Source organism: Sus scrofa, chromosome 15, assembly GCF_000003025.6.
Source record: "Sus scrofa isolate TJ Tabasco breed Duroc chromosome 15, Sscrofa11.1, whole genome shotgun sequence".
Classification (NCBI taxonomy): Eukaryota; Metazoa; Chordata; class Mammalia; order Artiodactyla; family Suidae; genus Sus; species Sus scrofa.
The window spans coordinates 26,112,400-26,139,060 of record NC_010457.5 but is presented as its reverse complement, the minus strand read 5'-3'; positions in this window follow the sequence as shown (position 1 = coordinate 26,139,060).

The window sequence follows — 26,661 nt, the reverse complement described above, 5'->3', positions numbered from 1 at the left end:
TGATTTTTAATGACATTGATAATAATAATGATATAATGGTATCATTATGATGATATTGATAATTGATAATGATTTAATCTGAAGTTTATTTATGCAGATTTCCTTTCTCTTCTTCAGTAATTTTATAATAGTTTTTGGTCTTTCAGGAAATTAGTCCTTTTTATTGTCATTTTTTTTTTTTTTTTTTTTTTTGTCTTTGTAAGGCCACACCCATGGCTTATGGAAGTTTCCAGGCTAGAGGTCAAATCAGAGCTATAGCTGCCAGCCTAAACCACAGCCAAAGCAATGCAGGATCCTTAACCCACTCAGTGAGGCCAGGGATCAAACATGTATCATCATGGATACCAGTTGGGTTCATTACCACTGAGCCATGATGGAAACTCCTAAACTGTCACAATATTTTGACAGGCAGTGGTTTATACTACTACCTTATTATTGCTTAACATCTGTGAGATTTATAGTATGTATTTTTTCCCATAATCTTTTCTCTTTCTTCTTCTAGTCTAATGTTTTATTTGTTTCTATTTTTACATTTTATCCTCATGATTCATTTATTTTATAACTGGAGTGTGTCCAGTTTAACTTCTCTTACAAATTTCACTTCCCTAACCCCTCCCTTTCTGACAATCACCTAATTATTCTCTGCATCTATGGGTCTGTTTCTGTCGTGTTACATTTGTTCATTTGTTTTGTTTTTTAGATTTCAAATACAAATGAAATTATGTGGCATTTATCTTTCTCTGAAATATTTTACTCTCTTTTGTCCTTGATCTGACTTGTTGGATATTTATCATTATAACATTTTTTTTTCCTCAAAGAGTCAGGTTGCACTGATTACTCAGTAGCTTTTTATGACTTCTCTTTTATTAATTTTTGTTCTTAGGTTTGATTATTTAGATTTGATTTGTTCTATTTTACTAGTTTCTTAAGGTGAAAATACAGGTCACTGATTTTAGAAGTCTTCTTTTCTAATAAAAGCATTTAATGGTGTATATTTCCTGTTAGTTTTATCTCACAGTTTTGCTATCTTCTGCTTTCCATTTTCATTAAGTTCAAAATTGTTTTCTAATTACATTTTTATTTCTTCATTTATTCATGAGTTATTAAGAAGTGATCTGCTTAATTCCCAAATATCTGAGGATATTAAGACAATTCCATATTAATTTTAAATGACTTTTGTAAATATTGGGACATATACTCTTTATGGTTTAAATTATTTTAAAGTCACTGAGGCTTGTTTTACTGCACAGAATATGTTGTGCCTTGGCTAAAGTTGATTTTGAACTTGAATCTATGGTGTAATCAGTTGTTGGATAAAGCATTTTGTAAGTATCAGTTAGATCCAATTTCTTTATGGCTTTGTTCAAATCAGTATTACCAATTTTCTATTTGTTTAAATAATTATTGAGAAAAACATTAAATTTTTAAACTATAATTGTGGCTGTATTTATTATTTAATTTTGGTCAGTTTTGCTTTAATTATTTTAAAATTCTATTATTGAGTGCACATTTGAGAGTGTTATGCTGTGCTGTTGAAATGATTATCATTATAAACCCCCCCACACCCAGGTAATATTTATTATTCTAAAGTCTATTATATTATGTTTAGTAAGTGTGATAATTTTTTTCTGTTAAGCTGCTATCTTTGTTCAGCTGTGCACAAAGAATATTTTTTTCTCCTGATGTTTTAAGATTTTTCCCTTTTTGTGAAGTTCCCATCTTGGTGCAGCAGAAACGAATCCAACTAGGAACCAGGAGATTGCAGGTTTGATCGCTGGCCTCACTCAGTAGGTTAAGGATCTGGCATTGCCATGAGCTGTGGTATAGGTTGCAGATGTGGCTCAGATCTGGTGTTGCTGCGGCTGTGGTGTAGGCTGGCAGCAACAGCTCTGTTTAGACCCCTAGCCTGGGAACCTCCATATGCTACAGGTGTGGCCCTAAAAAGACAAAAGACAAAAAAAATTCCCTTTTCAGAGGTTTTTCAGAAATTTGAAATTTGATTATGAAGCGCCTTGGGCATTTCCTTATTGGTTTTAGTTATTTGAGGTTCATTAAGTTTCTTGACTCTGTTCTTACATTTTATCAAATTGGGAAAAATTTATCCATTATTTCATCAAATATTTTTTCTGTCCCTCTTTTTTCATCTTCCATTACAACTTTAGCTATAACCATATTAACTACCTTTATGATATTTTACAGAAAACAGAAATTGTTAAATTTTGTCAGGTATTTTTTTCTGTTTCTTCTTCATTTGGAGAGTTTCCTCAGAATGTATTTAATTTTACTACCATTGTCTATAGCACCTAATTTCCATTCTATTAATTTCTTCCAGTGAATTTTAATTTTCTGGTAATGTTTTCAAGGCCTAGAAGTTACATTTAGATCTGCTTTTTGGCTTATATTTTCTCCACATAAAATTTATTATATGTATAACTTTGGTCACTTAGAACACAGTTATAATAGTTATTTCAATACTCTTATCTACCAATTATATCATCTGTCTTTTTTTTTTTAAACTTATCCATCAATTAGTTGCTGGCCTGCAGGAGGAGAGAGTGACATACTAAGGGCTTACATCATGATGTGGCATACAGAAGCCCAGGGGGATATTTGCCACAGTCTGAGTGAATCCTAGAAGTCTATTTCTGGGGAAATAGTGGAGCTGTTAATTCCTATTAAGATTGTGTAGTAGGTGAGGAAGTATGAGGAACAAATATGAGTGGCATAGCAGAAAGGCGATTTTACAAGGCTGTGTTTTTCCTAAGGAATCTTTAGGGATGACCAGTTCATATCCTCTACCCCAGAACTTGTATGACCTCCCAGTTTGTAGTGTTTGGCCAGCACCAGGCCCCAAGCCCTCCTGGGCCTGGGTCCTTACATTAATCACCTGTCTTGTGCTCATGGTAACCACTACAATTTACTGTTCTTCTAGTGTGTCAACATGTTATCCCTTGTTTGCTCTGTTCCCAACCATCTTGACCTCTATACATCAATCCTCATTTTGCATCAGAGGAAACAGAGGTTCAGAGAAGACTTGTACCTAATAAACAGTCTATCTGGAATTTAAAACCAAATCTGTCTGCCTGAGAGTCTCCACAATAGCTCTCTGTCACGAGGTTTGGATTCCCCTTATGCTTCAGTATTTTCCAAGCCCATAACACCCAGAAAACTAAAACTCAAACTTCTCGGTATACCCTTCTGAGAACCTCATGGGTTCACATGTCAGATTATTTGGTCTAGGAATTCTGTGCTTACCATCTCTTTGCAAGAATGTATCAAATTCCTGATGCTTAATCTTTAGAATTGAGCCAGCTCACCATCAATCAACCACCAGATTTAGTATGAGTTTTCTTAAATAAAAACTTGAGCCCTACAGAGAATATCCTTAAATATAAATGAAGCTTTTAGAGTATATCAACTAGGGAACACACTTCAGTTTGTAAGTAAGTATACTATTACAACATAATACTTGTGATAAGGAGTCTTTATTGAAATGACAGCATCATTCCTTTGCTTCTTGTGAGAAAATGACTCATATTCAACGTGCAGCAGAAATGTAATTATCTGACTCTGTGGACTCAGTGCTTTCTCAGGACATTACGCTGACAGATCTCTTTCTCATCCTACCCAGGGCCAAGCTAAGTAAACTTCATGTCTGGTTCTAGATTAACCCCAGGGACAAATGCTCCAGCCAGCAGCATCTGGGGTCCAAGAAGTTAGCCCATGGCAGCAATATTGTATCAACTAGAAACATGTTATAAATGTATTCCAAGTCCCATTTCAGAAGTACTAAACAGAAACAAACTCACAGAAACTTGAAAAGAAACTTGTATCTTTTTCAATGAAAGTTTTGTCCATATATATGCCCAGGAGTGGAACTGCTGGGTCATATGGTAATTCTATATTTAATTTTCTAAGGTACCTCCATTCTGTTTTCCATAGTGCTTGTACCAATTTACTTTCCCACCAACAGTGAAGGAGGGTTCCTTTTTCTCTACACTCTCTCCAGCATGGCAGCACTATTTGCAATAGCCAAGACATGGAAACAACTCAAATGTCCATTAGCAGGTGAATGGATTAAGAAGATGTGGTATACATACACAATGGAACACTACTCAACCATAAAAAAGAACAAAATAATGTTATTTGTAGTAATGTGGATGGACTAGAGACTCTCACACTAAGTGAAATAAGTAAGAAAAAGACAAATACCATATACTATCACTTATATCTGGAATTTAATATATGACACAACTGAACATATGTACAGCAAAGAAACAAACTAATAGACATGAAGAACAGACTTGTGGTTGCCAAGAGGGAGGGAGAAAGGGTGGGATGGACTGGGAGTTTGGGGTTAGTAGATGTAAACTACTGCATTTGGAGTGGATAAGCAATGAGTTCCTACTGTATAGCACAGGGAACTGTATCTAGTCACTTGTGATGGAACATGATGGAGGAAAATGTGAGAAAAAGAATATATATACATGGCTGGGTCACTTTCCTGTACAGCAGAAAATGACAGAACATTGTAAATCAATTATAATAAAAGTTTTAAAAAAAAGATTATGTAATTTTATGATCTCCTAATTCTAGAGGCACCATTTTTCTGAGTTTGCAATTCTTTATTGGGTTTCTCCATTAAAAAATATTTTAGGAACATTAAGATAAATGAGTAGTAGAAACAGTTGCTTTTCAGGGATTTTTCCTGTTTATTTCCCCATCATAGGATGTATGATGTCAGTGAAAATACAGAAATTTTATGAAAATATTTTCAAGGTATAAAATTCAAACATTTCTGTTGTGTCAGCTTTAAACCTGGTAGCCAAGACTGTACTCATTAAAAAGCAGAATTAGGAGGTCTAAGATGGAAGAGTGGCAGGACGTAAGGCACATCTACTCCCACAAATACATTGAAAATATAACTATTTGTGGAATCATTCACACAGAATATTTGTGAAAAACACCAGCAAAAGACCTCAAGATTATTATAGAAAAAGAAAAGGATTACAAAACCAGATAGGACATAAGAAATAAGAAAAAAAGAACAAGAGAAAAAGAAGCTAAAGAAAATGAGACTGGACCTGCTCTCCCAGGAGGGAGCTGAAAGATGAATAGCTCCTGCACCCTGGGAAGTTCCCTCACCAGTGACAAGATCAGCCAGAAACAGAGGAGGAACTATAGACAAATGATCTGAAGCAGTTAAAAAGAAGACAGTCCTCCACAAACAGTCAGTGCTATGGACAATGTTCAACCACAGGTGGGTGCCAGCAGGTGTTGGGAACTAAAACTTTGGCTTTAGAGATCACGTCCAAAGAAGGAGCTGGGGCCAGCTCTGTGGGGAAAAAATGGGGTTGATCATGTAGAAACAGCCTGGAGGGACTAGAGTATAGGGTGTCCACAATGGAGAGCATCCAAGCAGAGGCAACCCAGTTGAGCTTAGAGACTAGATGCCATTGTTTGAGGGTGATGGAAGGAAGAGGTGGGACTCAATACTATAGCTTCGTTCCATATGCCCACTTTTTCAAGCTCCAGGACACTGACTGCCTTAACTTGGGAACAACTTGTCCAAAGTGGCTGCCTAGCAACAGCTGGGAAGCAGCTTTTCTGTTAGGGTACAGACTTCTTAGAGCAAGTGGAGTAACCACCTGGGGGAATAACACAATTTCCTGGTTACTGCTGGCAGGGACCCTGCGCTAGTAGAGCCCAACCTGTGCCAGAAGAGCTGCCCATGGTGGCAGTGCTCATCCCCGAGAGATCAGGGAAAACACAGGTGCTTTGGCTCCACCCAGAGAATCTGCAAAGGCTCCGACAAACAGGGCAGCACCAGAAAATTGGCTGGTAGCAGTGCCCACTTCCTCCAAAAGCAACGACCTGTTTCAGCAGGGCAAACACAGCCATCTCAGCTTTGTCTAGAGAGGTGCCACTCGTTCCTGCAAGAGGGCCAGCAGAGCCTGCTTTCTACCAATCAGGGAAAACACAGGCACCCTGACTCCCCACAGAGACTCGCACCAGCAAAGCAGCACCAGAAAAACAGCTGGTGGCAGTGCCTATTTCCTGCAAAAGCAGTAATCTGCTTGAACAGGGAAAACATAGGCAAACACAAGCATCTCAGCTCCACCCAGAGAATCTGCAGATGTTTGTGCCAGCACGGCAGCACCCATTCCCATGAGATATTGCTGGTGCCTGCTCTCTGATGGAGCTGTGATCTGCCCAACCAGTGAAAAGCACAAGATACAGGACCCCTGCTGGTGGCCCCGTGAAGGCTCACATCAGTGGCATTCTTTCCACACCAAGAGACCTAGGGAGGCCCATCAACCCACATTCCAATCTGCAGGGTTACAGAGATGACTCCTATCAGCAGCAAGGCAGGGAGAAGGAATGCCAGAAACACATCCTTCAGCTACAAAGATATCCTGTGAGCAACAAGCAGGAAGAAGTCCCCTGCCCTAATCCCTGGAGGAACCAAGCAAGGAGATTGCCATCAGAACAGCAGCATCTGTTCCTATACCTAGATAGAGAAATTCCTAGAGCCCACCCAGCAAAGAGGTGCTTGTAAACCACTACCACTCCTGAGAACTCCAGGACTGGGCACCTGTTTCAACATCTACATACCAACTGTCAATGGGATGATAAACAGAAATGTAGACACTATGAGGTGATAAAGAAGCAGCTTTCAGAAAAGGAACAAGACCAAAAAAACACACAAAAACCACTAAATGATGAGGAGAGAGGCAATTCACCTGAAAAAGAATTAAGAGTGATCCAAGATCTTGGAAAAATAATGGAGACACAGATCAAGAACTTAAATGTTTAACAAAGAGCTAAGGGATTTGAAGAGCAAAATGAATAGTGCAATAGCTGAAATGAAAAATAATCTATATGGAAACAAAAGCAGGTTAATGGAGGCAGAAGAATGAATAAGTGAGGTGGAAGACAGAGTAGTGGAAATCACTGTTACTGAAAAGAATTTTAAAAATGGAAAAAATGAGGAGAATCTAAGAGGCATCTGGGACAATAATAAACATACAACCATTCTTTTAACAGGGCTTCCAGGAGGGGAAGAGAGAGAAAAAGAGCCAGAGAAAATATTTGAAGGGATTATAACTGAAAATTTCTCAAATATGGGAAAAGAAACATTCACAACATGGAAGAAGCACAGAGAATTCCATACAAAATAAACCCCAGCAGTAATACAGCAAGAAACATACTAATCAAAATAACAGAAATTAAATTCAAAGAAAAATTATTAAGAGCCACAAGGGAGAAGCAATAAGTCACATATAAGGGAATTCACATAAGGATAACAGCTGATCTCTCAGCAGAACCTCTACAAGCCAGAAGGGAGTGGAAAAATATATTTGAGGTGACAAAGAGGAGGAAACTAGAACCAATAATACTCTACCCAGCAAAGCTCTCATTCAGATTTGATGGAGAGAGCAAAAGCTTCACAGACAAACCAAAGCTAAGAGAATTCAGCATCTCCAAACCAGCTCTACATCAGCTACTAAAGGAACTTATCTAAGCAGAAAAGGAAAAGATACAATTAGAAACAGGAATATTAAAAACAAAGATACTCAAATTAAAGGGAAAGATAATTTAAAGGTAGGAAATCACTCATTGACAAATGTGATATATAAACTAGCAAGCAAGAAAAACCAAGCCAAACATAATACTAAACATGGTCAGCAAATCCCAAGAAAAGACAACAAAAAGAGAAAGGGAAGAAAAAAGACCCAAAATAGCAATCCCCCCCAATAAACAAGTAAATGACAACAAATACATACTTATACATAATTACATTGAATGCAAATGGATTAAATGCTCCAACTAAAAGAAAAAGACTAGCTGAATGGATTAAAAAGCAAGATCCATATATATGCTGTCTACAGGAGACACACTTCAGATCTAAGGATACATGCAAACTGAAAGTGAGGGGATGGAATAAAATATTACATGCAAATGGAAATCATAGGAAAGCAGGAGTAGCAATACTCATATCAGAAAACAGATTTTAAAGGTCACAAGAGATAAGGACATTACCTAATGATGAAAGGATCAATAAAAGAAGAATAAATAAAAATTTAAATATCTATGCACCCAACATAGGAGCAGCACAATATATAAGGCAACTACTAACAGCCATAAAAGGAGAAATTGACAGTAATACAATAATAGTGTGTTATTTTAACATCCCACTTGCAGCAATGGACAGATCATCCAGACAGAAAATCAGTAAGGAAACACAGGCCTTAAATGATACACTAGACCAAACAGATGTAACTGATATCTATAGAACTTTTCACCCCAAAGCAGCAGAATATACTTTCTTTTCAAGTGCACATGCAACATTCAGGATAGATCACATCTTCGGCTACAGATAAACCCTTGATAAATTTTTTAAAAAATGAAATTATTTCAAGAATTTTCTCCAATCACAATGCTAATATAGAAATAAACTACAAGAAAAAAAAACAGCAAAAAACATGAACTCTTGGAAGCTAAAAAATATGCTACTAAACAACAAATGCATCATTGAAGAAATAAAAGAGGAAATTATAACATACATAGAGACATATGACAATGAAGATACAACAATCCAAAAACCTATAGGATACAGCAAAAACTGTTCTGAGAGGGAAGTTTATAGCCATACAATCTTATCTCAGGGAAGAAGAAAAGATGCAAATAATCAACCTAACATTACACCTTAAACATCTAGAGAAGGAAGAACAGACAAAGCCCATAATTTGTAGAAGGAAAGAAATCATAAAGATTAGAGCAGAAATTAATAACATAGAGACAAAGAGAACAATTGAAAAGATCAATGAAACCAAAAGTTGGTTCTTCGAAAAGATTAACAAAATTGATAAACTGTTAGCCATCTCATCAAGAAAAAAAGGGAGAGGTTTCAAATCAATAAAATTAGAAGTGAAAAGGGAGAAGCTACAACTGACATGGCAGAAATACAAAGGATCTTGAGAGACTACTATGAAAAACTGTATGCCAAAAAAATGGACAACCTAGAAGAAATGGGCAGATTCTTACAAAGGTACAACCTACAAAGACTGAACCAGGAAGAGATAGAAAATATGAATAGACCAATCACAAGTACTGAAATTGAAAATGTGATTTAAAAACTTTTAAAAAACAAAAGTCCAGGACTGGATGGCTTCACAGCTGGGTTCTACCAAATATTAAGAAAAGAGTTAACACTTCTTCTTCTGAAATTTTTCCAGAAAATTGCAAAGGAATGAAAACTCCCAAGCTCATTCTATGAAGCCACAATTACCCTGATACCAAAAAACCAGGTAAAGATACCACAAAAAAAGAAAATTACAGGCCAATATCACTCATGAAGATAGATGCAAAAATCCTCAACAAAACATTGGCAAACTGCATACAAATATACATTTAAAAGCTCATACACCATGATCAAGCATGATATATCCCAGAGATCCACAGATTCTTCAATATTTGCGAATCAATACGTGATACAGGAAAGCAACAAACTGAAAAATAAAAACCATCAACAGGTGCAGAAAAAGATTTTGACAAAATCCAACATCCATTCCTGATTAAAAAAAAAAAAAAACCTCCAGAGAGTGGGCATAAGGGGAACCACCTCAATATTAAAAGCCATTTATGACAAACCCACAACTAACATCATTCTCAATGGTGAAAAACTGAAAGCATTTCCACCAAGAACAGGAATAAGACAAGGATGTCCTCTTTCACCAATGTTATTCAACATAGACTTGGAAGTCCCAGCCATTGCAATCAAAGAAAAAGAAATAAAAGGAATCCAGATTGGAAAAGAAGTAAAACTATCACTATTTGCAGATGACATGATTCTACACCTAGAAAATCCTATATATATTACCAGGAAACTATTAGAGCTCATCAATGAATTTGGTAAATTTGCAGGATACAAAATTAATACACAGAAATTGACTGCATTTCTATATACTGAAAGATCAGAAAGAGAATTTAGGGAAAAAATCCCATTTATCATTGCATCAAAAAGAATGAAATACCTAGGAACGAACCTACCTAAAGAGACAAAAGACATGTACTCTGAAAACTATAGGACACTGATGAAAGAAATCAAAGACACATATAAATGGAAAAATATACCATGCTTTGGATTGGAAGAATCAATGTAGTCAAAATGACAATACTACCTAGGGCAATCTACAGATTCAATGCAATCCTTATCAAATTAGTAATGACATTATTTACAGAACTAGAACAAATTTTTTGTCTTTTTAGGCTGCATCCATGGCATAAGGAGGTTCCCAGGCTAGGGGTTGAATTACAGCTATAGCTGCGAATTTACACCACAGCCACAGCAATGCTGGATCCAAGCCATGTCTGCGATCTACATCACAGTTCATGGAAATGCCAGATTCTATACCCATGGAGAGAGGCCAGGGATTGAACTTGCATCCTCATGAATGCTAGTCAGATTCATTTCTGCTGAGCCATGAAGGGAACTCCCAAAATATTTTTATTTTTTTAATAATATAAAATAAAATCAAAAATAAAACTCTTGATTTTCTTACTTCCTAGAATTAATATTATTATATTTTTGAAAATTTTATTATAATTAATTTACGTTCTGTCAATTTTTTATGTACCTAGTCACTTGTGATGGAATATAATGGAGGATAATGTAAGAAAAAGAATGTATATGTACATCTAACTGGTCACTTTGCTGTACAAAGTATTTTATTTTATTTTATTTTATTTTATTTTTGGTCTTTTAGCATATAGAGGTTCCCATGTCAGGGGTCAAATTGGAGCTGCAGCTGCCAGCCTACACCACAGCCACAACAATGCCAGATCCAAGCCACATCTGTGACCTACACCACAGCTCATGACAGCACTGGATCCTTAATCCGTTGAGCGGGGCCAGAGATCGAATTTTCATCCTTTTGGATACTAGTCAGATTCATTTCCACTGAGCCACAATAGGGACTCCCATGTACAAAATACTTTAAAATTTTTATAGAAACACAATAAACATTGAATAGCCAAAGCAATATTGAAAAGAAAAAGAGGGATTTGGAGGAATCAGGCTCCCTGACTTCAGACTCTACTACAAAGCTACAGTCATCAAAACAGTGTGGTACCAGCACAAAAACAGAAATATAGATCAATGCAACAAGATAGAAAGCCCAGAAATAAACCAAACCCCCACAACCAATTAATCTATGACAAAGGAGGCAAGAAAATACAGTGGAAGAAAGATAGTTTCTTCCATAAAAGATGCTGGGAAACTGGACAATTGCATGTAAGAGAATGACATTAGAACATTGTCTAACACCACACACCAAAATAAACTCAAAATGGATTAAAGACCTAAACGTAAGACCAGACACTATGAAACTTATAAAGGAAAACATAGGCAGAATGCTCTTTGATATAAATCACAGCAACATCTTGTTTGATACCCCTCCTAGAATAAAAATGATAAAGACACAAATAAACAAATGGGACCTAATTAAGCTCAAAATCTTCTGCCTAGCAAAGGAAACCATTAATAAAATGAAAAGACAACCCACAGAATGGGAGAAAAATTTTGCAAATGACTCAACCAACAAAGGTTAATCTCCAAAATATATAAACTCATGAAACTCAACAACAATAAAACAAACAAAGTGCTTGAAAAATAGGCATAAGGCCTAAATAGACATTTCATTGAAGAAGACATGCAGATGACCAGCAGGCACATGAAAAAAAAATGCTCAGCGTCACTAATAATTAGAGAATTGTGAATCAAAAGTACAATGAGGTACCACCTTACACCAGTTAGAGTGGCCATCATTAACGTCAACAAATAACAAATATTGGAGAGGATATGGAGAAAAGGGAACCCTCCTACACTATTAGTGGGAATGTAAATTGGTACAACCACTATGGAGAACAGTATGGAAGGAAATACCTCAGAAAACTAAATATAGAACTACCATATGACCCAGAAATACCACTCTTAGGCATATATCCAGACAAAATTTTCGTTGGAAAAGATACATGCACCAGTGTGTTCATTGCAGCGCTATTCACTATAACCAAAACATGGAAACAACCTAAATGCTCAACAATGGATGAATGAATTTCAAAGATATCGTATACATATACAATGGAATACCACTCAGCCATAAAAAATGTTATTTGCAGCAACATGGATGGAACTAAGATTCTCATACTGAGTGAATAAAGTCAGAAAGAGAAAGACAGACACCATATGACATCACTTAAATGTGGAGTCTAAAATATGGCACAAATGATGGATCTACAAAACAGAAAAGATCATGGACATGTAGGACAGACTCATGTTTGCCAATGGTGAGAAGGAGGGAATGAAATGGATTGGGAATCTGGGGTTAGTAGATGAAAACTTGCATTTGGAGTGGATGGGCAATGAAATTCTGCTGTAAAGCACAGGGAACTCTATGTCGAATCACTTCTGATGGCACATGATGGAGGATAACATGAGAAAAAGAATATATGCGTATACATATATGTATATATACACATATGTGTATGTATGTATCACTGGGTAACTGCTGTACAGCAGAAATTAACAGAACATTGCAAGTGAAACAATAAAAATTGTAAAAAATAAAAAATAATAAAATAGTAAGATAAAATGAAAAGCAGAACTAGCAATGAGATCCTGCTGTGTAGCACTAAGTACTATGTCTAGTCACTTATGATGGAGTCTGATAATGTGAGAAAAAAGAATGTATGCCTGTATGTGTAACTGGGTCACCATAGTGTACAACAGAAAATTGAGAGAACACAGTAAACCAGCTATAATGGAACAAAATAAAAATCATTGTATAAAAAAATAAAAGTAAAATAACCAGCAGGAATAAAATAAAATAAAATAACAAAATAAAATAAAATAAAATAAAACAAAATAAAATAAAACCTTCATATTAAAAAAATAAGAAACTTATGGTCACAAAAGGGATAGGTGTGGGGGAAGGAGGAATGGACTGGGGGTTTAGGATTGGCACATGTACACTGAGGTATATGGAACGACTGGCCAGTGGGGACCTACTGTACAGCACAGAGATCTCTATGAAATATTCTGTGGCAATCTACATGGGAAAAGAATAGGAAAGAGAATGGATGTGTGTACATATATAACTGAATCACTTTGCTGTACAGCAGAAATTGTCACATCCTTATAAATCAACTATACTTCAATAGAACTTAAAAAAATGAAAACAAACGAAAATTAAAAATTCTGGTAATGGGTCAATTTGAATTTGACTAACACTTTCAGATTTTTCTGATGGCCACTAAAGCTTGAGAACCACTGATTTAAAGTGTGATGAGAATTCTGATTCTTTGATAGGAAGTGTTCATAGTTTATTTTATACACAGGTGAGCCCGTAAAACAGAGGGACCATGTCCTCCCCACTTGGAGGTTTTAAGAGAACTTCTGAGGGGAGATGATTCCAGAGATGAAAACTAACCATGAGGAAGTGGAGGTGACAAGACTTTCTAGAAGAGGGAAATGTGCAGAGTAAAAACATGGACCAGAGTTCCCATCTTGGCTCAGTGGAAACGAATCCAACTAGGAACCATGAGGTTGTAGGTTTGCTCCTTGGCCTCACTCAGTGGGTTAAGGATCCAGTGTTGCTGTGAGCTGTGGTGTAGGTCGCAGATGCCACTTGGATCTGGCATTGCTGTGGTGCTCTGGTGTAGGCCAGCAGTAACAGCTCTGATTTGACCCAGAGCCTGGGAACCTCCATATGCTGTGGGTGCAGCACGAAAAAGACAAAAGACAAAAAAAAAAAAAAATGGACCACATAGAAAATTAAAATAACTCAGGCTGACTTAAGAACAAGTAAAATGAAGTATAACAAGAGATAAGCCTGGAGAGGTCACGCCTGGTCATGAAGGAAAGAACAAACAGCACAGTAAGAATTATCCAAACAGCACAGTAAGAATGTATCTCAGAAGCATCAGTTTTTCTTCAATTCATAGAAGAGGCAGACAGGAGACAGCTAGAAGCAGGACCTTGAGTCAGCCCACAGGTGATGAACAAAAGTGGTAACAGTGGGGAGTCTGAGAAGTCATCACTTCGGGAGGAGGTAAAATGAAAAGAATTGATGCTTCACTAGCTTCTGAATTTTTGAACCATTCACTGAGTTATAGAACTTAATTAGGGAAGAAGAATTGAAGGGAAATAAGATAGTTTTATTTTTAGACATTGAATTTGAGGTACCTCTTGGGAAGTTATATATATATGACTTCAAATATATATATATATACTTCATATAGTAATAACTATCATCTATAATAATGATTAAAACCTATAATAATAGCAATAATAATATTGTGTCAATACTATTCTAATTGCTTTGCATACATTAACTTATTTAATCTGTACATCAGGTAGTAAAAAATGAATTGAAAAATTACTGTTGAATAATCTCTTTTCTCTGTGAAGAATTTGAGCTTATCAGCTAAAAAATTAGGAAGGAAGTAGCTTGAAACCTAGGTTAAAAATACTTAGTCTTTTTTAAAAATTAATTTTATTGGAGTATAATTGACTTGCAATGTTATATTAGTTTTAGGTATATAGCAAAGTTAATTGATTACCCATCTAGATTACAACAAACTATTGTATAAATTTCCCTGTGCTTTACAGCAGGTCCTTGTTAATTATCTATTTTATACAATAGTGTTTATATGCTATTCCCATCCTCCTAATTTATCTCTCCTTTATCACAGGTTTCCTCTATGATAACCATAAGTTTGATTTCAAAATTCGTGAATTTGTTTCTGCTTATAAATGTTATTTTATATCATTTTATGAATCTTATATTAGAATTGGTTTTTCTTTGTTATTGAATTTACTGTCTCTCTTGCATCATACAGTGTTTTGGACTTTCTCTAAAATGTAACAATAATTCATATATCTATGCCTTTGCAAACATTGTTCACCTTTCCTAGAAAGGAGGGATCATCACTCTTTTCTAAACTTCTAATACACAAGCTGCATTCTGCACTGAACTTCTTCAGGGAGAAAGGGTGTAAACTGGGAAAATTATGCAAATCCTGAAGACCTGAAGATGGAATTTGGGAACAAGGAACATAAAAATTCTCTCTTGTGCTGATCCAGATGTGTGTATATAAACAAACTTTGTACTTTAAAGGACAATAATTTGTGCTTATGAATTGCCCTTCTCTAAACAAATATGGCTGCACTCCATGAAGCTGCAATATTGCTCACCTCTCTCTTGCTCTCTTTCTTTCACTCATTATGCTTTTCATAAGACAAATCTTTGAATCAGCAAATTCTCATTCCCTGGGCTTTATTAAGCTCTCATAAGAATTAGTGAGGGGTTAATTATGAAAATACTGTGATACATGGACAAGATTTATCTAAAGTTTTGTTTGTTTTTGAACTTAAAAAATTACAAAGGATAACTATTATGAAACTCACTCATCACCACTGTCGTTAGCCTTAATCACTTGACTGAGGGCCTCATCAGGTTTCTCCAATGTAAATTTACACTTTCCGCCCTTTTACAGTTTTTTCTTTTGAAGACAGTCATTATATGCTGCCCATACTCATGAGCAGAGGGCCATGTTCCACCACTTCAAGGGAAAAGAATCTCCATAAATCATGTGGAATTCTTCCTGAATCTCCCCTATTTGCCTATTTATTCAATAGTTTTAAAAATTAGTTTGGACACACAAATATTTACTCTACACTTTAGGTTATAATCCAACATTCTTTCATTTGTTCTCTTGTTCAAATTCTTTCAACCTCAACCACTGGAAACTCCTTGAGTTGAATCCTCTTTCCCTTTAACACACTCTTATTATTATGATTTTTAAACACTTGTGAGCATTTCCTTGTTTCCTGGCACTACAAGGTATTCCAGGCTTATCTATATCCTTCCTGCCCCATAGAATCTTCATTGTTCCAAGAACCACTGGTTCCTTTTATTGGAGAAGGACTTAGGTGATAACATCTGGGTGCCAAGTGTGCCCATTGCTCCTGAGATGTTTTCAGCTTAGACACTCCCACCTGACAAAGCAAGCAAACACCCACTGCACACTGACCAAGTATTTGCATATATCTATATCTGTCATGGCCATATTGATGCCTCCAACTCAAACCTGCTGTCTGAGGGATCACTCCGATCTTCTCTTCCTTCTCTGTAATGTCCATTCAAACAGTAGAGAGCCCAGATTCCACCATCCACCTTAATTACTCAATTTACTGAATTTTACACTTCTAATATACATGTACAAGCAATGTTAAAATTATTAGCCAGTAATCCCATGGGGAAAAAATTTCCACCTCTAGTACAATGCCTATGATTAGTGTCTTGTACCTTTAGACTTACAGACCCCACTCATATCCAAAGTTACTTGGTTGTGCATTCTTCCCTCCCACTTTGTTCAGGTTGTTTCACCACATTTGTAAGGCAGTGAGATTATTTTGTTACAGTCTGCATTCTATCCTGGGATCTCCTTAACTCCCACATTTTTGGTATGCATTAAAGTTCATTCATTCTTTTTGCTGTAAAGTTCTATTGATTTTGATAAATTCTTATGCCATACATCCACCATATTGTACAGAATTTTCTACTGGTAGTTCTTTCTTTTTTTTTTTAGTTTTTTAAAAATTTTAAATTATAACTGATGTACAATGTTCTGTTAATTTCTGGGAAATTAATTTCTGGGTCACAGGAAAGTGACCCAGTTATATACACATATACATTCTTTACTCATATTATTTTCTATCATGTTCTATCACAATGACTGCATATAATTCCCTGTGCTATACAGCAGAATCTCATTGCTTATCCACTCTAAATGCAATAGTTTATATCTACTAATGCTAAACTCCCATTCCATCCCACACTCTCCACCTACCTCTTGGCAATCACAAGTCTGTTTTCCATGTCCATGATTTTGTTTCTTTTCTTTAGATAGGTTAATTTGTGCCATATTTTAGATTCCACATATAAGTAATATCATATGTGTTTGTCTTTCTATTTCTGACATAGTTCACTTAGTATGAAAATCTTTAGTACCATCCATATTGCTACAAATGGCATTATTTTTGCTCTTTTTATGGCTGAGTAGTATTCCATTGCATAAATATACCACATCTTCTTAATCCATTCATATGTTAGTGGACATTTAGTTTAGGTTGTTTCCATGTCTTGGCTATTGTGAATAGTGCTTCAACAAACATAGGGATAAATATATTTTTTGAATGAAAGTTTGTCTGGATATATGCCCGAGAGTGGGATTGCTGGATCATATGGTAGTTCTAAATTTAGTTTTCTGAGGTATCCCCATATTGTTTTCCATAGTGGTTGTACCGATTTACATTCCCAGCAACAGTGTAGGAGGGTCTCCTTTTCTCCACACCCTCTCCAGAATTTGCTATTTATAGACTTATTAGTGGTAGTCATTTTGACTGACATGAGGTGATACCTCATTATAATTTTGATTTGTATAATTAGTTATATTTAGCATTTTTTTCTGGGATGCCCCAAAAGTAGTTCTCAGAGGGAAGTTCATAGCGATACAGGCCTTCCTCAAAAAAATAAGAAAAATCTCAAATCAATAACTTAACCTACAACATCAAAGAATTGGAGAAAAAGAACAAACAAAACATAAATTCAGCAAAAGGAAAGAAATCATAAAGGACAGAGAGGAAATCAATAAAATAGAGATTCAAAAAGCAATAGAAAAAGTCAATAAAACCCAGAGCTAGTTCTTTGAAAGGTTAAAAAAAAATGACAAACCTCTAGCCAGACTCACCAAGAAGAGAGAAAGAACCCAAATAAACAAAATAAGAAATGAAAAAGGATAAATTTTAACAGATACAGCAGAAATACAAAAAGTAGAAGAGAATACTATAAAAAAATTTGACAACCTAGAAGAAATGGACAACTTTCTAGAAATTTACAGCCCACTGAAACTGAATCAAGAAGAAATAGGTCAATCAAACAGACTAATCACTAGAAATGAAATTGAATATATAGTAATAACACTCCCTACAAATAAAAGTCTAGGAGCAGATAGCTTCACAGGTGAATTCTACCAAACATACAAATATTATTTTATACCCATACTTCTTAAACTTTTCTGAAAGTTTGAAGAAGAAGGAATAATCCCAAAGACATTCTATGAAGTTACCATTCCCCTAATACCAAAACCAGACAAAGTTATCACCAAAAAGAAAACTATATGCCAATATCTTTGATGAATATAGATGCAAAAATTCTCGACAAAATCTTAGCCAACTGAATCCAAGAACACATAAAAAAGATCATACACTACAACCAAGTGGGATTCATCCCAAGTTCACAAGGATGGTTCAATATATGCAAATCAATGTCATACACTACATTAACAAAAGAAATATCAAAAACCACATGATAATCTCAATTAAAAAAACCACATGATAATCTCAATAGATATAGAAAAAACATTTCAAAAAAAATCTGACATCCATTCATGACAAAAACTCTTACCAAAGTGGGTATAGAGGGAACATAATATAATAAAAGCCATTTATGATAAAACCACAGCCAGTACAATAATGGAGAAAAGCTGAATGTTTTCCTGCTAAAATCTGGAATAAGACAAGGATGCCCACTCCCACCACTTTTATTTAACATAGTATTCCTAGCCACAGCAATCTGACAAAAAAAAAGAAATAAAAGAAATCCAAATTGGAAGAGAGAGGTAAAATTGTCACTGTATGCAGATGACATGATACTATATATAGAAAACTCTAAGGATTCCACACAAAAACCACTCAAAATTATCAATGACTTCAGCAAAATAGCAGGATACAAGATTAACCTTCAGAAATCAGTTGCATTTGTGTATACTAACAGTGAAATATTAGAAAATGAATACAAAAATACACTACTTTTAAAAATTGCACCCCAAAATTAAATACCTGGGGATAAACCTGACCAAGGAGGTGAAATACTTAAATGCTGAGAAATATAAAACATTAATCAAGAGAATTAAAGAGGATTCAAAGAAATGGAAAGGTATTCCATGCTCCTGGATTGGAAGAATTAATATCATAAAATGGCCATACTAGCAAAGCAATCTACAGATTCAATCCAATCCCTATCAAGTTACCCATGACATTTTTTCACAGAACTAGAATGAACAATCCAAAAATTTATATGGAACCTTAAAAGACCTGAATTGTCAAAGCAATCCTGAGGAAAAAACAAACAAAAAAAAGCAGAAGGCATAACTCTCCCAGACTTCAGACAATATTACAGAGCTATGGCAATCAAGATGGTGTGGTACTGGTACCAAAACAGACATATAGACCAATGGAACGGAATAGAGAACCCAGATATAAGCCCAGACACCTATGGTCAATAATCTTTGACAAAGAAGGCAAGAGTATAAAATGGGAAAAAAGACAGGCTCTTTTGCAAGTGGTTCTGGGCAAACTGGACAGCTGCATATATGTCAATGAAACTAGAACACACATTCACACCATGAAAAAAATAAACTCAAAATGGCTTAAAGACTTAAACATAAGACAAGATACCATAAAACTCCAGAAGAGAACATAGGTAAAATATTCTCTCACATCAACCACATCACTGTATGCAGATGACATGATACTATATACAGAAAACTCTAAGAACTCCACACAAAAACTACTCAAACTGATCCTTCAGCAAAGCAGCAGGATACAAGACTAACATTCCGAAATCAGTTGCAGACATTGCATCAACCATGCAAATGTCTTCTTATGTTAGTTTTCCAAGGCAATTAAAATAAGAACAAAAATAAACCAGTGGGACCTAATCAAACTTACACTCTTTTTCACAGAAAAGGACACACACACACACACACACACACACACACACACACAGACACCCCACTGAATAGGAGAAAATTGTTGCAAATGATGCAGCCAACAAGAGCTTAATCTCTAAAATATACAAAAAACTAATACAACTCAATAGCAAAAAATAAAAGCAAAACAAAAACCCAATTGAAAAATGGGCAAAAAACCTAAATAGACATTTCTCTGAAGAAGACATATTGATGGCCATCTTGTACAGAATAATTTCATCACTCAAAAATCCCCATTGTTTTACCTAATCAATCTTCCTCTCTTCTCAAACTCCTGGCAACTGCTATAGTTTTGCTCATGCATTCATTGCAATAGTTTTGCCTTTTCCAGAATGCCATATATTTGGAATCACAGACATTTAATGAGCACCTACTAGATACTATGATATAACTGTCACACTTCTACATATAGGTAAAGACTTTACCCGCCATCATAGAGTGAGTAAGTGACAGAGTTTAGCACATAAATGGATGTTAAATCAATTACTGTAAGTGCTGGGATTTTATCTAAAGGCTCTCTCTCCACTTCCATATTTATGCATTGTATCATTGTAAGTGATGTAACATGCCTCTCAAGGTGTACTTCCTAAATATATTATGTAAAGGACTGGCAGTTTTAGGACTCCCTGTTGTAGATGGGTATGGGGTGTTAGCAAAGAATCTGGACTGGATGAGGGCTCAGAAAACAGTCTTGTCATGCTTCACTGCTGTTCTCGCCTGGTGCTAGAGAATTCTAATATTTCCCTGGAAGTAACAAAGCTGTGTGTTTTCTCTGCCATATAATTGTGTCCTGGTTATGATTTCTTTATTTTTTTATTAACTCAGTTGATTTTATCATATTTATAGTTGTACCACGATCATCACAACCCAAGGTTCTGACCTCTTTAAAACATTTAAATGCACCATGAGGATAAAGACCTCACCTTGTACATCTGCGACATGATCAATCTGATGTTAAAGAGAGTGATGAACAACAATATAAACATTAATTGTTAAATAGTGGACTATGTCACTCACATATGTAGCCTCTGTAGGTTAATTCCATTAATAACTCCAATGGTTTCATATTAACGTCTACATTTAAAGGGTTAAATGGTGGAGCCAGACATTGAGTCTTGTTTTATCTCAACTCTCAAATCCGTGCTTCTCAGAGAAAGACATGGGGCTGGGATGAAGGGAAGAGAAGGGCTTGTGCTTCCCTTTGGTGACTTTTAAAGAATTTAAAAGCCTGTTCAGCCCCAAGGACAATACTTTTCATGAACCAATCATTATCTGCATGGAATGCACTTTAAACACCTCAATTACAGCACCAGGTGGAGTTTGTCTGCTTGGGAACCAGGTGATTTCCTTTGATCTTGACATGTCTGGTCCTCTCTGGACCCAGAAGCTTCTACTTTAGTTCAATGTTCACACTCTGTCTCAGGAACCAACTTTCAAGGACTCTAAATATGCAAATGATGCCCTTCTATGTGTCTTTTATTAAACACCCAGCTGCACAAGACAGCTTCCTCCCTCCAGAGGGGAATGTTCAGGAGAGACAAAGGGCAAGTTTGAGCAGCTCTTCCACCTTAGAAGGAGAGCCTCACTCCTTTGTACCTACCCTCTGGGACTAATTATGAGAATATCCTCCTGGGCAAGATGGCACCTTACAAATTTCTAATTCAGTGTAGAAATGGAACCCCAGCACCAAAATCACTCTGAAAGTACAGTTCTGCATAATTTTTGCATTTTTTTCACTATTTTTTCAAATTCTGAACCATTCCAAGTTGCTGGAATATCAGACAACCCCAGACATGCACTTACATTGCAACTAGGTTTGGATTAAATCATGCCCCGATACATATAGATATAGTCATTTTCTCCTGTTACTTGCTTTCCAGAAAATTGAGAATTTATGTCTTAAAATTTTTCTAATTTCCCAGCAAAACTCCTCACCCAAAATCTATAAAGGAAAAGATGGATATATTTGACCATAGGGAAATAAAATGAGCACTAACATATGACTACTATAAGTTATGCATTGTGCTACAGTTTTATATGTATGATCCTATTATCCTCATCAAGCCCTATAAGTAAGTTGAGAACTGAGGCACAGAGAGGTTAAATAACTAAGATCATAATGCTCTCATAATTGCAGATTTGTAATTCACCTAGATAGTCTAAGAGATGATACTATATTACCTTTCAAATATATTTATGACACAAAATTATGTAAACAAATTCAAAAGACTGAAGACAAACTGGGAGGTTGTAATCATAATCCAAAGAGAGAAATACTAATCTCATTAATTTAAAATAATTTATATAAATTAATAGGAAAAAAAATGAAAACCCAAGATTTAAAAATGGGCCAAATATGTAAATGGACAGTTTACCATGTATAGAACACTGGTTAATAAGGACATACAAAGATATTTGGCAACTAGAGTAATACAGATTGGAACAACAACAACTTTTCTATTGGAAAAATAAAAATGAAAAAGCTTCGTGATTCCCAATACTAGCAAATGTGTTGGGGAGAAAAGGCCTCTCATAAAAATTGATGGGAGTATAAATGGTGCAAAATTTCTGGAGGGCAATTTGGCAACATTTTTAAAAATAAAAATGCATATATACTTTGGCCCAGCAGCCAGGAATTCATTTTTCCAATTCACATTACACACTCTTACCAATTTAATATATAAGAGATGTTCATTATGGCAATTTGAGTAACAGCAAAACCCGGAAACCTGAATCAATAAGCACCTAAAACTGTGGTACATAAATACAATGAAATACTGTTAATCTATCCCAAATTAGCCAGTATAAAAGATCTCTTACATAAGCAATTAAATTTAAAAATAAAGCAGGGAATAGAGTCTACAGTATAATTCCTTTTTGAAATTTCCTAGTGTTTATGAGGCTACTAAGTGATTTTTAAATGAGAGGAGGCCGGGAGTTCCCCTCATGGCTCCGCTGTTAACGAACCCAACTAGCATACATGAAGACACGGGTTCAATCCCTAGCCTCACTCAGTGGGTTACGATCCAACATTGCTATGAGCTGTGTTGTAGACTGGCGGCTACAACTCCAATTGGACCCCTAGCCTAGGAACCTCCATGTGCTGCGGGCGAAGCCCTAAAAAGACAAAAAGACCAAAAAAAAAAATGAGAGGAGACCCCAGATCTGAGAGCACCTGCCAAGATTTGCTGATCTGAGGTCTATGGCTGTTCAGGGCAGAGGATTCTGGCTCCCTCGGCCATGGCTGGAGTCCACTGGCCATCTGGGTTGACCATTCATTCACAAGTAGGCATCAGGGCAGTGGCCTTCTCAGATGGCCTTAGATCCTTAGATATGGTCCAAATAAAGTGGCCCTCTGTGGCCAAGGGGCTCCAGGGGTCATGGCTCACTCATGGGATTAAAGCTTTATAGTGAAACCCTGGCTTTACTCACTCAGACAATGTTCACAGCCAAGCAGGATCTTAGCTATCCGGCCCCTTTGTCAGAGGGCAGACACCCTGCCTTCTTAGTTTCTTCAGTCATAGTTCTTCTAGACCCCAGCTCCCTCGTTTCCTCAGCTGTTTACTATGGTGAGGTCCCTTCTACCTTCCTTCCAAAGTGGCTGGAGACCTGGCTCAGCCTGTCCTGCAGGGGGTCATTGAGAATGAGTGGAATTGCTAAGAGCAACTGGAACTTCCTGTGTGAGTTATGTACACTAGGTTGAAGACAGATTAAATAAGTCCCTGTAACACAGTGAAGATGTGTTTCTTTTTGAGGTCCCTGGTTCACAGTGATTCCATGTGGAGGTGGGGGTGGGTCCCCTCAGCCTCTTTCCTGGCGAGGCCCCACTGAGTTCTGGCTGCACCTCTCTGAAGCTAAGACATCCTCTGGAGCTGTGGTGGGAAAGGGAGGGTCAGAAGGCACCACTGGCAAATGGCTCTGGACTAACAAGGGGTCACTTCCACAGCAGTCAGAACTGGTCAGAACCAGACCTGAGAGCCTCCCTAATCACAACCGGTGGGGTGTGCACCCTCCAATGTGCCTGGAAAGAGAAAACACAGAATGAGAGTGACCAGAAAACACTCTCCAAAGGTGGCCTATCACAAATGCTCCCACTTTTTCTTTAGGTTAGAAATCTAGGTGTGCTGGAGTTCCCACTGTTGCTCAGTGATACCAAAGCCAACTAGCATCCATGAGGCAGGGGAAGGAACCTGACTAGTATCCATGAGGATGCCCCTTTGATCCCTGCCCCTGCTCAGAGGGTTAAGGATCCTGTGTTGCCATGGGCTGTGGTGTAGGCCAGCAGATGAAACTGATTCGACCCCTAGCATGGGAACTTCCATATGACAAGGGTGCAGCCCTAAAAGGACAAAAAGAAAAAAAAAAGAAAGAAAAAAGAAAGAAAGAGGTGTGATTTAGGGCCCTAGGGGGAGAGCCTTTCTCCACATGAAGTCCAGAAGCCCTTACACCCCAGCAGCTTCCTGAACAGCAGCAGAAAGAATTGCCTAGTGTTGAGCACTTGAACTCTAGTGCCAGATGGTCTGGCCTTGAATCCAGCTCTAATGCTTGGTAGCAGTGTGGGTATGGACAGATCATTAGCTTCTCTGTGCCTCAGTTTGCTTTTCTGTACAATGAGAGCCATCAGATTAATTTCCTAGGACAGATGGCTTAATATAATGTATGTAAATTGTACTAAATACTCTGCCACATAGTAACTTCATATAATAATTAATTGTAGTAGTGGTTGGCTATTAATTAATTAACTAAATATTTAAAGTTACCATGCCAGTCACCTGGGGAATACAGTTGAGCAAAAGCATTCTGGAAGAGACACCATTGCTTTCTGCAAGGTGGTAGCTGTCCTACATCTGCAGAGCACTTTTCTTGAATCAGGGTAGGAAAATGTTGGCATGTCTCCAGGGCTCAGGACAAGTTATGCACAAGCCACTTCCCCAGTTAAACCTGCAGTGTGAAGAGCTGCTTGACCATGAACTTGGTGAACAGGATCTACTAGGATTCACAGCTGACACCTTGAGGCAGGAAGACCAACTTCAATTGGGAAAACTTGGCTATGGGGTCAAACTAGGCTCCTGGTCTTTTCCTTTTTCCAGGTTGACTGACCAGGACTGAGTCTTTTGATCAGCATCCCATGAGCCATTTCCTATCCAAGCAAAGATTTCAAAGCAGAAATAAAAATATCCTTGTAGAGGTTGGTTCTGCATCTCCGAGACATTTAGTGTTAAAATGAAAAGGCTTGTGTCTTTACCTTTTTGGCAGTGAAATAGGATACAAAGATTCATTATATATTCAACTAAATATATTAATTGGAATGGATAGATGCCAACATTGCTTATGTTTATTTTTATGCCCTAATCCATGTTTTCTTATTTCACACTTTTTGATTGAATGAAACTGGATAACACAAATAGGTGAGAATAATTCAAAGAAAATTAATTTAGCAAAGCTTGTGTGAATATTTGTTACAAATAAATGGTATATTGGGTGGCTTTTGGCTCACATAAGAAGCTATGTTTACTTTCAGGCTTAGGCTAGCATTTCTCTCTTCAGGAAGGCTGTGCTTAGTTGCAGTCTCATTGTAACATCCCATTGGCTTTTCAGTCCTAAACACTGGCTTTTCTCTTTACAAGATTCTTCTGCTCTTGTCTAACCAATGCCATTGAAAATGTCTCTAAGTCAGGCTGATTAATGAACGTTTTTATCTATGTCTCTAAGTGTCCATTCTCATTACAGCTGGGCAATCTGAAAGCATTTCTTTTTTTATAAGAAATAATTTTTTTCTCATAAATCTGCTTTTCACCTCTATTCCTCAAAATTTGTAAAGATGTAAATACAAAAGTTCAGATAAATTCTAATTTACCATTGCTTCTTCAAAGGCATAAAATCAGCATCCTGATTTTTACTGTCATTATTCTAATCCCCAGCATCCACTAATCTGGGATTTAAAACTCAGTCATCAGGAATTAAAGGGAGATTACTGGACCTTAGGATAACATCAGGCATTGTGAGGCTGAAAAAGAGAAATAATATTGTTTTAAAGTCCGTAGTTGCCATAGATGGCGGTAGTTCCAGTGATCAGTTTAACCCAGCAAAATGAATAGACCACAGAATTAACCACTCAGCCAAGTCACTCTTATTTCCATTCATTTGTCTAAACTTTGACAGAATCTTGAGCCAAATGATCCATTAACCAAGATATATTTTTATTGACTTTGTAGAAGAAAAAAGAACTCAGGATCTGGTTGCTTCAAAATAATTTTTGGAATTCAACTGAAAAATATTAGCAGTGAAACAACAATTAAGTATGTGGATATATTTTACAATATTTAGCAGAACAGTTTCCTGGTTATAAAGGTAAAGTTCGAAGTTTGAAAATATATGTGTGTGTGTGTATGGTTGGATGTTTAAATCCTTCATCTTCTAAAAGTATAGATTAATTTACAATGTTTTATTAATTTCTGCTATACAGCAAATTGATTCAGTTATACATAGATATACATTCTTTTTCATATTCTTTTCCATGACAGTTTATCACAGGACAATACAGTTCCCTGTGCTGTACAGTAGGACTTCGTTGTTATCCATTCTATATATAGTAGTTTGCACCTGCTAAACCCAAATGTCCAATCCATCCCTCCCCTTGTGCCCTCCCCTGTAGGAATCACAAGTCTGTTTTCTATGTCTGTGAGCCTGTTTCTTTTTCATAGATAAGTTCATTTGTATCATGTTTTAAGCAGTAGAGGCACCTAAAAAATTTCAAGAGGG